Source organism: Marmota marmota, unplaced genomic scaffold, assembly GCF_001458135.2.
Source record: "Marmota marmota marmota unplaced genomic scaffold, marMar, whole genome shotgun sequence".
In the NCBI taxonomy this organism is placed as follows: domain Eukaryota; kingdom Metazoa; phylum Chordata; class Mammalia; order Rodentia; family Sciuridae; genus Marmota; species Marmota marmota.
This window is the reverse complement of record NW_025999842.1, coordinates 41,018,656-41,033,015: the sequence shown is the minus strand read 5'-3', so window position 1 is coordinate 41,033,015 and position 14,360 is coordinate 41,018,656. Positions and strand designations below refer to the sequence as shown.

General features: G+C 34.7%; 1 long non-coding RNA gene across 2 annotated transcripts in view; it reads right to left on the bottom strand.

The window, feature by feature from the left end:
* Positions 1-14,360, bottom strand: part of LOC125614584 — a 37,927-nt gene that overhangs the window by 9,825 nt on the left and 13,742 nt on the right. For both annotated transcript variants that reach the window (XR_007345171.1, XR_007345173.1), the window contains one exon: positions 7,772-7,853. This is a non-coding gene — a long non-coding RNA (uncharacterized LOC125614584). The remainder of the gene's footprint in view (positions 1-7,771; positions 7,854-14,360) is intronic.

Genomic DNA, 14,360 nt, shown 5'->3' with positions numbered 1-14,360 from the left:
AAAAAAAAAAAAAAAAGTGGAGATTTTCCTGCAGGTGGAAAATAAAGGAAAAACGGGAAGTGGGGCAATCACAAGCTTCTTCCTTTTTTGCTCAGGCCCTGGTGGTATGGAAATAGCTTAAAGAGTGATTAAAGAATGCCAGACTCATTTATGTTTTCTATATGAATGAGATCCTTGGAGAGTAGAGCAACAACCCTATTTTCCAAATGTCTGTAATTGCTTTAAAAAATTATCCCCTTGCATTCCAAGATAACAAAAAAGGAAATTCCCAAAGAACTTTGCTTTGTATGCTAGAATTAGAGATGTGGGAAAACTCACTCCTCCAGAGATCAATCTGCTTTTGGCTTTTAAGGATTTTTGAGGACTTTCAGAGAAGAAGACAATATAAGGACCATACATAATGAGAAGATTCAACACTCATTGAGTGCCTATGGAAGGCCAGGTACTGCCTTAAGCTCTGGGTAGGGATCATTTCATTTCATTGACGTAAAGGGCTACCAGTATCTTTATAACTTCACCTAAGAAAAGTGAGAGAAGTTCAACTAAGGGGGAGTTGTTTAGTAGATTTACTGAGATGCCTATATACTATCCCCAGGATTTAAAGAGAATTACAAGTATGTTTTACCTTTGGGATCCCCCCTACCTGTTTTTTTAGTTTTCTGCACTCTCTTTCCTAAGTAGTATAATTCAAACAACTACATAATCACAGTTTTATATGATTTAAATTTGACATGTACTCCTGAGTCTTTGTATCATAACTTCCATAAAAAAGCAAGTACTTTGGTGATAACCTTTAGGTGCTTCATTAGTTGGCAAGTGAAAGAATTGGAGGACTCCTGATGTAAGTGCACAAGGAACTTATCACTAAAATTGTTGAGGGAATATTGGGTATGGTTTGCTCTTAAACTTTTCTGGGCATCCTTAAAATGGCCACAAAACTTGACAAAATATTGCCCAGTATAATTGTTAGATTTTAAAATATTATTATTACTATTATTTTTATGATGCTGGAGCTTAAACCCATGAGTTGCTCTATCTTGAGTTACATCCCCAGGCAATTTTATTTTGTGTTTGGTTATGGAGTCTTGCTAAATTGCTGAGGTTGGCCTTGAACTTGTGATCCTCCTGCCTGGGAACAGAGGAGTGCACCACCCTAACTGGCTATTACAATTATTTAAATGAGAATGCACTCAATCAAATTAATATTTTTTTTTCCTACCAGCCTTGGCCTTTGTATAAAATTAAAATATATTCACACTCATCTGTATCTCACATTCCTTTTTCCCTCACTGTATATGCAATTTTATATGCAATTTGCTGTGGGGTTGAAAGAGGAATTATTTGGATAACTTGAAGAAACAATTTAATAAACATGAAGAAATAAAAATTCTGAAAGTTGAAAATACTCTAGTTGACAATACTCTAGTTGAAAATACTCTAGTTGCTAGGGTTATGGAAATAAATTATTGTAATTTGGGGACAGGTCTTTAAGTATGGGATCTCTACAGTGGGCTACTTCAAGTCAATTCATTACTGATGCTAAACAGAACATGACCACTGAAGAAAACTATAAAATTAGTTTATTTTTGTTAGTAGATACTTGCAGAACTTTCAATGATAAGGAGGTCATTAATTGTAAGAGTTCAAATTATTGTCATTTATCTTGACTTGCCAAACAGAAAAATAAAAAATATATATTTTCATCTTAAGTTTGACCTCAATGCATTACCTTGGTTTAGCTATTTATCCTTCCAGGGACCATTTTCTAACCATCTTAAAAATTAAGGTGTTGGAAGGGCTGATTTTAAAGTCACTTTAATATTCCTTAACTCTATGATTACAATTCTATGTATCTATGCATCTACTTTTGTTATATCTGAACATTCAGTATTCTGTCAAAAACCAGGTGCAAAATGAATGGAACAATGAAATAATCTTGAATCAATCACATTTGCTTTCTTTAGTTGTATGCTGTATGGAAAATTATTTCTACTACATAAATTGAAAATAAGGAAGAAAAAAACATTAACACCACCTTTATCATTTTTAATCAAAAGAATATATGAAATATGTATTTGGCTGCTATTCCTTGCTTTCCATCAAAGTGAATACGCAAATATATGATAACACATGAAAATATTAGAGAAGATTTATATCAGGATGCAAAAAAACCATCCCAGTAGAAACATTGTGGCCTGGAGGATACTCTTTGATCTAAAAAGTTGAAGCTTTTGGTGTTTTAAACACCTTACAGTGGATCATTTGGCCAATTTTTGCTAAGTAATCCATTTGCTTAAAACTTTTCTAAAATTATGAAAAAATCTTGATAATTAACTAATCATATATTACCAATTATATATTTCAGTAATAACTCAATAATGTAACTATGGATTCATCTTCTGAGCCTCTCTATATAGGTACTCTGACAAAAATCTAAACTATATATATAGGAATGACAGTCATGACTAAGCAATTAGTTGATGAACAGCAAGTAGCTGAGTGTATGGAACACATGCTGCCTTTATCAGAGTTCTGTATTTATTTGTTTCCAAATGTCCAAGTCAGACTGTGAAAGTCATTCTTTATTTTTTTCTCACTCATCATATCAAAATATATTAAAAGTCATATTAGGTCTACTTCAAAATATACTTTGAACTCATCTACTTCTCTACAACTTGTTTTTCATTGACTATATATTTTAAATCACCATCCATTACTTTGAGTAGCATTCCTTATAACCTTTTCCTGATAAATTTTGTAGTAGTATGTTTATTTCCATTTTGCTTAATTAGCTGCTATTTTTGCCTCAGACCAATAGACTCTCAGCCCTTTGAATTAGGAGATTCTGTTCACCATTATAACTAAATATCCTAAAAAAGTATCTTGTAACAGGTTTTCAATAAACATTTGTTGCAAGAGTAAATGATTCTCCACTGTGAACCACCTAGTCCAGGCAAGTATCATCCCTCACCTAAGTCACTGTAATCACTTCCAACTGACCTGCTATTTCTCATATGTTTTCTTTACAAACTTTATTTTTGCTCACAAAGATATAAATGATCTTTTTAAAATCTACTTATCATACTAAACTTTTTTTTAAAAAAATTTACTATTACCATTAGAAGAGTCCAAACTGCAAAGACATTCTAGAATGCTCTGTATGATGTGGTAGCATTTACACATAACCCTATATAGATTTTTGGGGCCCTGTTTTTTGGTGACCCTGGTGTTACTTTACTGTTCAACTTAACCTCATCTCTTTCCCGCAATCATTCTTTGCCTCATCAACCTATTTTGATTGTCCTGCATTTATGGGATCTGAAATATTCTGTCTTGCTTGTTAATTGCCAGCATTGCTTTATCATTAATGTAAAATTCATGACAACAAGGCACTGCACTGCTGTCTCAGTGATTTCATTTGTATGATTATCTCCATAAACACTCATAACAACCCAGCTGGAACACATACTATTGTCTTCATTTTACCTTGAAACAACTGAGACCTCAGTTAATTGATAATTGCCTATTTATGGTCTACCCATTTTGCAAGAACAGGTCTCTTCAAGGCACTCAATAAACATTGTTGCATGAATAAATGAATTTCCTATGTGACCTACCTACCTAGTTCAGTCCAGCATCATCTCTTACTTGGGTCACATATCCTGTACATCATATGCATCATTGTATACTCAAAGCAAGCCTTAAGTAGTCATATAATAACTACTCAATAAATATACATTAAAAGATTTTGTGAATAAGTAGGGGGTCTACAGTGGAAACCAAAAACCCAAGCCCTAGACTTGAGCAACATATCATACCCAAGTCCAGATATTACAGTTTATAATAAATTTTAAAAATGCATCTCTATCATTAAAGACAAATATTTGCAATTAATCATTTTGCCAATGAGAGAGCAAATTACAAGTTTAAAAAACTGAGAGATTGGTCAAAAAATTCTAACATCACAGTGCTCTGGACTATGACAAGGCTCTAGGAGTGGTAATGGTGAGTGAGGTTTCTTGGTGTTTTTTGTTTGTTTGTTTGTTTTGTTTTGTTGTTTCTTATTTACCAAATCCTTTTTATTTCCCCATTGAGACTGACTGTGTTTTGGTCTTTTATAATCTAAACTGTCTTTCATATTCTCTCTCTCTCTCTCTCTCTCTCTCTCTCTCTCTCTCTCTCTCTGATTTTCCATGCATATCTCTTTCATACTGTTGTGTCTTTCTTTGAGGAGAATTGTAGGGTTACCCTTGGGGTTGAGAGGTTTCTGGAGCAGAAAAAGGATGCAAAGTCTAGTTGTGGAATTTCAGCAATACAAAAATTCAATTCTAAAGATTCCTATTTGGAAGTAAAAACCATTCCTACCTTCCCACTTCACACAAACTTCTCCCTTCTTTAGATGATTTTCAATTAGATAGGTCTCTGTTTGACCAGAAAATTGAGCAAATTGGCAAATCTGAAATTATTGAGTGGCAATTTAGGATTTTGACAGATGAGTGGGAAAGGAGTGGTTGTAACCGATATCACTCTGGAGTCCTACTTCCATTTGGAAGTGCTCCAAGAATATAAGGCAGGAGGTAAACTCAGTAAGGAGACTTGAAGGTCAAAGTACTCCTATTAATGCATAGCTTAAGCATAATCTCATGTCTTAGTTTAAAATATAAAAATTGTTTAATTTATATTCCTTTAAATTTATTATTTGTTAAGTTCTAAACTTTAAAAAATATTATTCTACAAATTACAAACATAGTCTAGGAAATGTGCCAATTTTTAAGTGACAATATTACTTTAAAAACTTGACTATTATTTTCTAACTAAACTCATATCTTCCCACTTTATTTATACATTTATTTATTTATTTTAGTACTGGGGATTGAACTCCGGGGCACTCAGCCACTGAGCCACATCCCCAGTCCAATTTTGTAGTTTATTAGAGACAGGATCTCACTGAGTTGCTTAGCGCCTCACCATTGCTAAAGCTGGCTTTGAATTTCTGATCCTTCTATCCCAGCCTCCCAAGCTGTTGGGATTCCAGACTTGTGCCACAACACCCAGCCCACATTATTTTTAAGTCATAGGTCTCCAAATGCCTTGAGACCCTCTTACCATCCCCATCCCAAGATCCACTCCCACTCAGTGTTTGGAGGACTGGAGGTCTTTCCAAAATGTTTATAGTCCTTTGAGTATAAGTCTCAATACCTTCAGGTAAACACACTCAGGGTCTAGAGAATAAAATCTCTATAAGACATTATAGAAAAATATATCCTCAACATTTGTTGCAAGATTTGGCAGAAGGTAGGCCCCAGTTGTCTGCAAATGGTTTCCCATCAGGGAATTTCATTCACAAAGAAATTAAACAGATTCAACTTTAGTAGAGTGAATTGCATTTTTCCTTCATACAATCTGAATTCAGCACATAGCCTCCTTCCTACTTGACTTGAGATTCTAAGTAATCCCAATCATCATTTTAGCAAAGTAAAGAAAATGTCAGTCACTTAGATCATTATAAGAAATGCACACTGTATACTATCCCCTATAGAATTTGACTAAACCAAAACAACTAAATTGACTTGTGTAGGAAAAAAACTCAAAACAATAAAATATTGGCAGCTTACAAACATGCAATTCAGGTATTATGGAAATAAGCCAACTGAAATCACTCAAGAAGCAAAAATAAAGCCAATTCACTAAGTTTGAATGTCAGAAAGATTTTCAGGTAATAGCATGTAAAGTGAAGGGTACCTTTAGAGTGACAATGTAAATTTCAGCAACCTGAATCTTTCCTTCAGAGAGTAACAATTCACAGGAATTCCAAAGGAATATATTCTTAATAAAATTGTAAGACCTTTTCCTGTGAATGACTTCTGCTCTTTCTGTCATGTTCAATTTTATCTGTTTTTGTTTTCTTACTTTAAAAGACGGCTTCAAATCCTCTTGTGTAATTAGATGGGATTTAAAGTGTAAAAATATTATGAGAAAAAGAATTAATATTATGAGTTTCTACTGTGCTTTAGGTGCTTCCTCACTTAAACCTTGTAACACCTTAAAAACCTACCTTCATGTTATAAAGTCCCTAACAGAGGCTTGGAAACGACATGAGATTTTCAAGTTTATATAGCTAATAATGTCAAGTGTTGAAGCTGAAACTCTCACCCCCATTTGAACTCTCAGCATGTAGCTTATATCCTAAACAAATTTACTTTTACATTAAAATTATATAATAACCATAAAATTCTATCAAATATAATTTATATGTGATGCATATTATATTCATCTTCCATTTGTGTGGGGGGGGCGGTGCTGGGGATTGAACCTAGGGCCTCCTGCATTCGAGGCAAGCACTCTACTAACTGAGCTATATCTCCAGCTCAATAGTATATTCATTCACATAGTAAAATGATCTCTGATTTCAATTGGATTCTCTGACATTATTTAAAGAGAGAAGGAGACTTTCTATACATCTGTGCTAAAGTCATGTGTCATGGTCAGATATGGCTTGCCTAATTCACTTTGGTGTTTTCCAGTTACAATAAAAGCTTGTCCCTGCCAGGCATAGCTCTCGCTGTCTCCATGGAGGCTGGTGGACACTTAGTTTTCCTTTTCCTTTTTTTACTTGTGGTCCTACTTCTTCATTGAATTCACTGCCATGCAGTCAGCCATTTTAGAGGGACTAATTAAGTTCATGATAATTGTAGAGGATTTGTGAAGTGAATTGGATGGTGCATTTCATGGGGGCAGATGTATCAGTTGGTTTGTTCTAATAGTTCTACAAATTTTGGCATTAGGGCGTTTTTTTCTTTCTTTCTTTCCTTTTTTTTTTCCTCCACCAGAGACTCTCTACCTGGAATCACTTCCTCTGTCTCACCCTTCTTTACCTGGCAATTTCCTTATAGACATTTAAATTAACTTTCTTAAGAATCTTTGTGTAACACAGGCTGTTAATATAATTTTTGTGTCATCATACCATCCCCCCTTTAAAATGAAAGCTTGAGAAACTTTTAAGAGTGGCTCTCAAGCAAGGTTTAAAAACAGATCTTTCAAAATATACACCTTTTTTGACCCACAAAGAAGTTGGAGTTGTTAGGGTGGAAGATTCACTTCTCTCTCCTTCCTCAGCTGTACTCAGGACCTGTAACAGAAGAACTTCTTCTGCCAGTCTTAGGCACTCTGGAAGGAGCATTCACCACTCTGGAGTTTGCACTGGAATTCAGCTCCACATCTTAGGAGCTGCTTAGCTTGAGCCTGTTATTCTCAGTCTCCAAAACTATACAATGAGAATTATATCTACATTCTAAATACCCCCTGAATGCTAAATTATTTTAATGCATAAAAAACTAAATAATTCTTGGCAGATTGTAAGCACTTACATTACCTAGGAAAAAATCATGTAGATCCAGCTTCCTTTTGGTTTTTCTAGTCTCACTTTTTCGTGGCTTGCTAACAAATGAACTTCCTGTTACATTATATTTCTCTTAAGGCTTTATCCCATGAGGAAAAATGTTAATAATAGTATGGATTTATATTTTTTTTGGCACATGGACTGTTGTGTGATATGCAAAAATATGCTTTGCTTTTATGCTCTTGGCATGCTCATGAGGAGATCTGTATGGGTACAACTGCAAGAAAATTCTGTAATAAATTAAGACTGAGCTGTACTTAACATAAGGGCTTAGCCTGGAATGTGGTGTGTGTGCAACTCTGATTGCTCCAGTCACTAAGCCATAATTTGCCACAGAACTAAGTTTGAAGAATTTTAAGAGTGGAAACTTACAGGAAGCAGGCAGTTTTGCTGACATTTGATAATATCTAGTTGTCAATGAGATTTTAAAAGGTACACATGCTCATGTCAATTCCTGGAAAAAAAAAAAAGAAAAGTAAAGTAAAGAAACATACAACAGGAACTTACATGATGAAAAGTAATGTTAAAACATTTTGCAAGCATTTCAAATGGGATCATGTGATTGCTAATGTTTACAATTCATAAGTTAAATGGTATTGGCTAATCAAAGAAAGCACTTGGGATAAGAAAGAATTCAGAAATGGTTGTGGTTTGTTTTGTTTTGTTTTTATACTTTGTAATGATCCCAGAGATTTGAGGAAACCTTTCAAGCTGAATATATTTTCCCTTTGGCTCATTATTTACTTAACAATAGGCCATTTATTTTGGCAGGAGAAAATGTACCAGTTCAATATCAAAAGGCCTATGAATTCTAACCTTCTTTATTGCCTACTATATCATTTGAGAATTTTTGTTAACTGAAAAAAATGATGATTTTCTCTATATTGGGATTTCTCCCAGCTTCTGCGATTTTAGTTTCTATAATTTTAAGTGCATATTTAAAATAAATTGCTTTATTTGATCACATGTATATTTTCCATTAATAAAATCCAGTAGAGATATTTGACATCGTATATGCATTTATGAAAAATAATGCATTCAAAAAGTAGCTCTAAAGATAACTGGAGCTCACTAAGTATATCATCTTAAAGATCCCACCTAATAACAGTTTTCTTATTGCATAATAATATTAATTTATACTCAGCATTATGAATTATTCATGCAAGGGACAGAGCTAGATATTTTAGTTGTGAATATTAATTTATTAATAATTTTTCCCCAACACATTTACCTGCACTGTATGCACAGGACAAAGCCCAGCCATACCCCCTCCATCACCAAGAGTACAAGTTTCCGGACCGACTCTGGCAACACCTGTTCTTGAAGGCAAGTATTTTGTTTTATTTTTTATACAAAGACCTCTATTGTGGATACATTAGAATGTGGAAGAATAGAAAAAGAGTAACTAAGGTAACAAAATGCAGTATTTTCACCCATGGTTTTGTTATGAATAAAGTACAATATACTTTCCTAGAATTCCAATTTGCTCCTTTTAAGAAAAGGAAACATTTCCTCTTAATATTCTATATTGGTGACCTTTAGCTTCCATATGGATGACTAGATTACTGCCCTGGAATTCAAGCCAAAAACATATAGTTTTACATCATGTACAACCAGAAGAATGAGAAATTATATTCCATTTTTTGTATGATGTGTCAAAATGTATACTACTATCATGTACAACTAATTAGAATAACAAAAAAAAAGTTTAAGTAGAAAAAATATATAGGGACAAATAGTCAAGATTATGCCTTGCAATTCTTGCAAATTTACCAAAACTTACTCAATTTGTTTGGTCTGCAGACTTTAATGTAAGAAGTTCTGAGTTTGAATGTGAGCTCCAATTTTTGCAAATTTTCTAAATTTGACATGTTACTTAAATTCACTGTTCATGAGTTTTTCTGTCAATAACCCTGACCTTCTAGGGTTATTGGGAGGATGAATGTATGAGTGTGTGTGTGTGTGTGTGTGTGTGTGTGTGTGTGTAAATCATATATATGTATATCTATACAGCTTATAAATGGTTCAATATAATTAGTAGTAAAAATACTATCAATAGGTAATTCTTCAAAATATGATGCTGCTTGAAGATCAGCAAAATAAAATGAGGGAAATTTCATTAAAACCAAATTTGTTAGAATTTTAAAGTCACTTCTTTTAGTCTTATTAATTCCATCAACTATTATTTATTGAATCTCAACCATAGGATCATGTCAGATATTGTCCAAAGGACTAGAGATTTGGAGATTGTTTTAGCTTCTTTGCTGCTGTGAGTATAAGCTGTGACCAGGACAAACAGTCATTTCTCCTCTGAATCTTCTTGTATTGTCTCACATGTGCACTTTTGGGGAACATCTCACATCCAAACCATAACAGAGATTAATAGAAAAGCATTTCCTGCTTGCCAACACTCAGTGTACAGATACAAAATATACAAGCAATTAGAGTGAAGAGCACCAGTGCATTTTTACCAAGAGTGAACTTGGAGATCTCCTCCACGTCACAGCCCCCTTTCTACCTCTAGCTATGTCCCACACTGAAAGGGACCTTCTGTTTGCATAGGTGGATATCCCAGCCTGCCTGTATAAGTTCTGTCCACTTTGCCCACAGATGTCCATTGGTTTTGGCCACCCCATGAAACTAGGAGTGAGCACACTAATGAGGATTCATTCAGGAATAGGCCCACTGGCATCAGAGTAAGAATTCTTAGGGGAAAATAAATCTCAGGGGCCCAGGATCTAAAGGGCATGAGAGAAGACATTCCAGGTGGCTATACTCTGTCCACTCCACAGACTTCTACCTTGGGACAGGGTGCAGCCACAGGAGGACTCAGCAGAACTCTATATAAAACACAGGGTGTCCAGAAGGGCACTTGATTTCTGGTTCCTAAGAGGTGAGCAGAGGTGTGCTGATTATTAAAGTGTCATCAGAACTGGAAAACATAAGTCAGTTTAAAGTGCCATGAACGTTTAGAGGAGGGTTGATGTGAATCTGCTTGGAAGAGATGAAGAGGACGCCAGAAACATCTTCTCAGCAAGCAGGCAAGGAAGGCAAAAGCATTGCTGGATCAGCACACACAAAGAGAGGAGAGAGAAGAGAGAAAGGAGTTCACAGAGAAAGGTCCACAGAGCATAAGTAGTTCAGCTGGGAGAGAAAGAAGCAAAAAGTGAATGGAGAGAGTTGGGGAGTTGAAAGAAAGGCATTGGGAGGGTATATCATTAAGAGCCTTGCAAAGCTAACCTTGAGATTTCTTTTTATTTTTAAATCTTTAGTATAAAACATTGACAAACTCCCATTATATGCAGAGTTATCAACATTTTATTAAACATTTTTATTCTTACTTTAATCCTTTCCTTCTTCCTAAATTCTGGTTATATTTTAATTTCCTTCACAAATCTCTGACATCAAAATATTTCACCAGATCAATATTTTTTTTTAATTTGAAATGTTTGACTCATTTACATGACATGAAACTTAAAAGTAACAACAAAAATGATATAGAGTGAATTTTTCCTTCCAGGCCCTATCTTACAATGACCAGTCTCCTCCCCATAGGCAACTGGTATATTAGTTCCTTATGTAATCCTACACAGATATTTTGTGCATATAAAAGTTCAAATATTTCCTCTTAGGCAAAGAGATCTTTTTTTTTTTATTCCTAAAAAATGATGGAGAATTTCCAGTGGATGGAATAAGCAAATCAACTTAGCAATCATCCTAATGGCTAGACTGTTGCAATGAGATTTTGTTGCAGTGCTTAGGAAAAGATCAGCCCAATCAAGTTGTAAGGCCTGAAATAAACAAAGGGTTTTGGTAGAGAGAAGCATATGTATCAGAAAGATGTTTGACAAGCCATTTAATTGATCAAAGAATCTGATTAAACATAGATGCTAAGGGAAAACAAAGAATCAGAATGACTTCATGCTTTCTGAATTAGATATCCAGGTGGACTATAATTTGCTAAGAGCAGAAACCATAGAAATAAAACAGAAGAGCAGAAAGGTGATGTGTTCAAACTCTCACACGGGAGTTTCTTATGGGTCACCCAGGCATAATTATTGAACAGACTATTCTATTAGTTTATGTGCTGCCGAAATGAGTACCAGACTATTCTAAATAAGCACATGGAACTTAAGAAAATATTGTATGTTCTTTTTTTATCTGCAATCAAATGCACAGGTAACCTATTCTCTTCTCTATCCCTTACCCCTCCCTTTTATCTCCCTCAAATTCTATTCCAAAATGATTATACCAATAAAGAAGAGGAGATGTCTGAGGCTACTTTCAGTTTATTTAAGGTACCCTATAAAGGTCACCACCAATGCTCTTCTAGTAATTTTTTTTCTTACTTAAATAGAGTGTGGGAATCCTGTGTCTTGGATCATACTATAGTGATTGAAAGTCTGTGTTTACAAAATAAAACTATAATAATTACTATTATATTATTGTATTTGACTTTGATGAGCTTAGGGAATTCTCCCAGGACTGAATTTTATTGGCTTAGTACAATTTTTCACAAAGAGTTTGTAGGTTGAAAGCATCAAAATCAATTATAAATCTCTTTAAAATGCATATTCCTACCATATCTTGTATCTATCTAGCAAACCAGATTCTCTAGCATGTCAGACAGGAAAGAAATCTCCATTTTTAATAAACACCTCAGCTCAATCTTTACACATTAAATTTTGAGAGCTACTGTTTTTTTCCTATATATAACAAACCTTACACAGACAATCAATTGTTTTACACCAAATATTAGAAGTTGGTAGTCCTCTTCAAGTATCCTTTTATCAATTTTTCATATTAAATTTGCTTTGGTAAGGGGTAAATTGTACAACTGACCACAGATTCCAATGATTCCTATTTATTATGCTTTTATTATTCACACATTCAATGGCCAGGGAAAGATTTGAATAGTTGAGAAGGTGCTCTTTTCCTACAATTGTGTTCCAACATGAGCATGTTTTCTGCACTTGGGCAACCAGATCCTGACCAAACCATGCCTGTACTCTACTCTTCAACTCACATTTATTTTGAGTGTTATGTTTGCTTTCTTTGCATGCACTTTATAGTTATATTCAAAAATCATGAAAAGTAGTTGTTATCAGTAACAATGAGCAAATGAAGACTTTGAATTTGTTTGTGAAAAAAGTCAATGGGAGGACTGGGATTCAGCTCTGGATTCCCAGTTCAATGCTTAGGAATGACTCTAATATATGACAATGTAGTACTTGGAGTATGAGGAACCCTATACTCTATACTTCTGAAACAATAAGTTTTGGAATATGAAGACAAAAAAGTTTTATGCTTTAGATTCCATGCAGTTCTCTAATGGAAACATGATATTTTGATGGTGATCACAAGTACCCTGGCCATACTTTCAAAATTGAAGGTACTCATAAATCATCTGTGAATGCTGTAAAACTGTATTCAAATTTATTAGGTCTGGGCTGGGTCCTGAATTTCTGCATCTTCATTTCTTGTAAGTATTACTGATGCTGTTGTACAGGATCCTATCTGAGTGGCAAATCCCTAGATTATGTTAGAATGAGGTCAAGGGCAATGTTGTATTTCTAAAAAGGCTTCTAATGTAGTATTAACCACATGAGTCTCCTGTTAAATGGGTCAAATGTCCTTCTGAAAGACTGGAATGCTACTCATGGAGACATTTTGTCCTCTCATTGTCTGGAAAAACAGGAAGTGTTTCAGGTCAAGTACCTAAAGCATTCCAGAAAGACTCACAAAAGAGCAGGAGAAAAGTCAATGGGAATGGGGGTGGGAGTCAAATTTACTTGTAAATTACAACTACCTATTACATAGTATTTAAAATATTTCGCTTTGTTCATCTGTACACATTGGATGAATTATCAATTACAAATTTCAAATTAAAGTTCCATACAACCTGTAAGTCAGTATAATATTAATACCAATCTGATGAAAAAAGTGGGGGCAGGGAAGAATGCTATTCTTTGGTTATTGGACACCATAATTTAGCCTAGTTTGTGAGTATCTTCCTCATAGACTCCACAATGACATTCTTTCTTTAGCAAAATGGTTAAAACCTAAGTAGTCCAGGGTGTGGAACTCTTGTCTCCCATCCCCCTCAGTCAACACACTTCATGTTGGCTCACAGGAGCCTTTCATTTATTTGTTTTTCAATGTGAATGCATGGAATGGAGTGAGTTCCCGAGCCACCTTTAACTCCCATGCCTCCACTTCACCCATTCACCCACTTGGCTCCAGACATCATTTCTCTGTGTGAGAGAACTGTGTGAGAGAACAATGTGAGAAGAATTTCTCCTTGATATAAAGTTTTTAAGTTCCTTATTGACCTTGTTGTCTTACAGTTCTGACAAAGGCCCACAGGATAGGTTAAACAATAGGAATTCATTTTCTCATAGTTCTGGAGGTTGGAAGTCCAAGATCAGGGTACCAGCTGATGAGGGCTCTCTTCCAGATTGCTTTCTCTTTTCTCACCTGCAGAGAAGAGGAGAGCTCCAGGGTCTCTCCTATAAAGATACCAGTTCTATAGGAGCAGGGTTCCACACTTCTAACCTCATTTCTTTCTAACCTCTCAAAGCCTCCATCTCCAAAGCAGTCATATGGGGTCAGCGTCCGCACTGCAACATATACATTTGAGCTGGGGACACATTTAGTTTATAAGACTTGGTAACCTGTAAGCTTAGTAAAGGTATAAGTAAAGCACTTGAAGTGCTTACATCATGTAATTAGAGTTGTTTAAATATTTCTTTTTGAGGACCAATGATTTTCTCTTTCATTTCCATCAGAATTTTTATGTAGAATAGATTCTTGACTTTAATCATCTTTTGTACATGCTTTTAACTGTTAGTAGTTAAATATTTTTAAATTTTTGACTAAAATTTAAGTTTATTCTGAAGGTAATAACAAAAATGGAGTCATGTCATTACTGGCTAGTACTATATGTACTTTACCTAAAGAG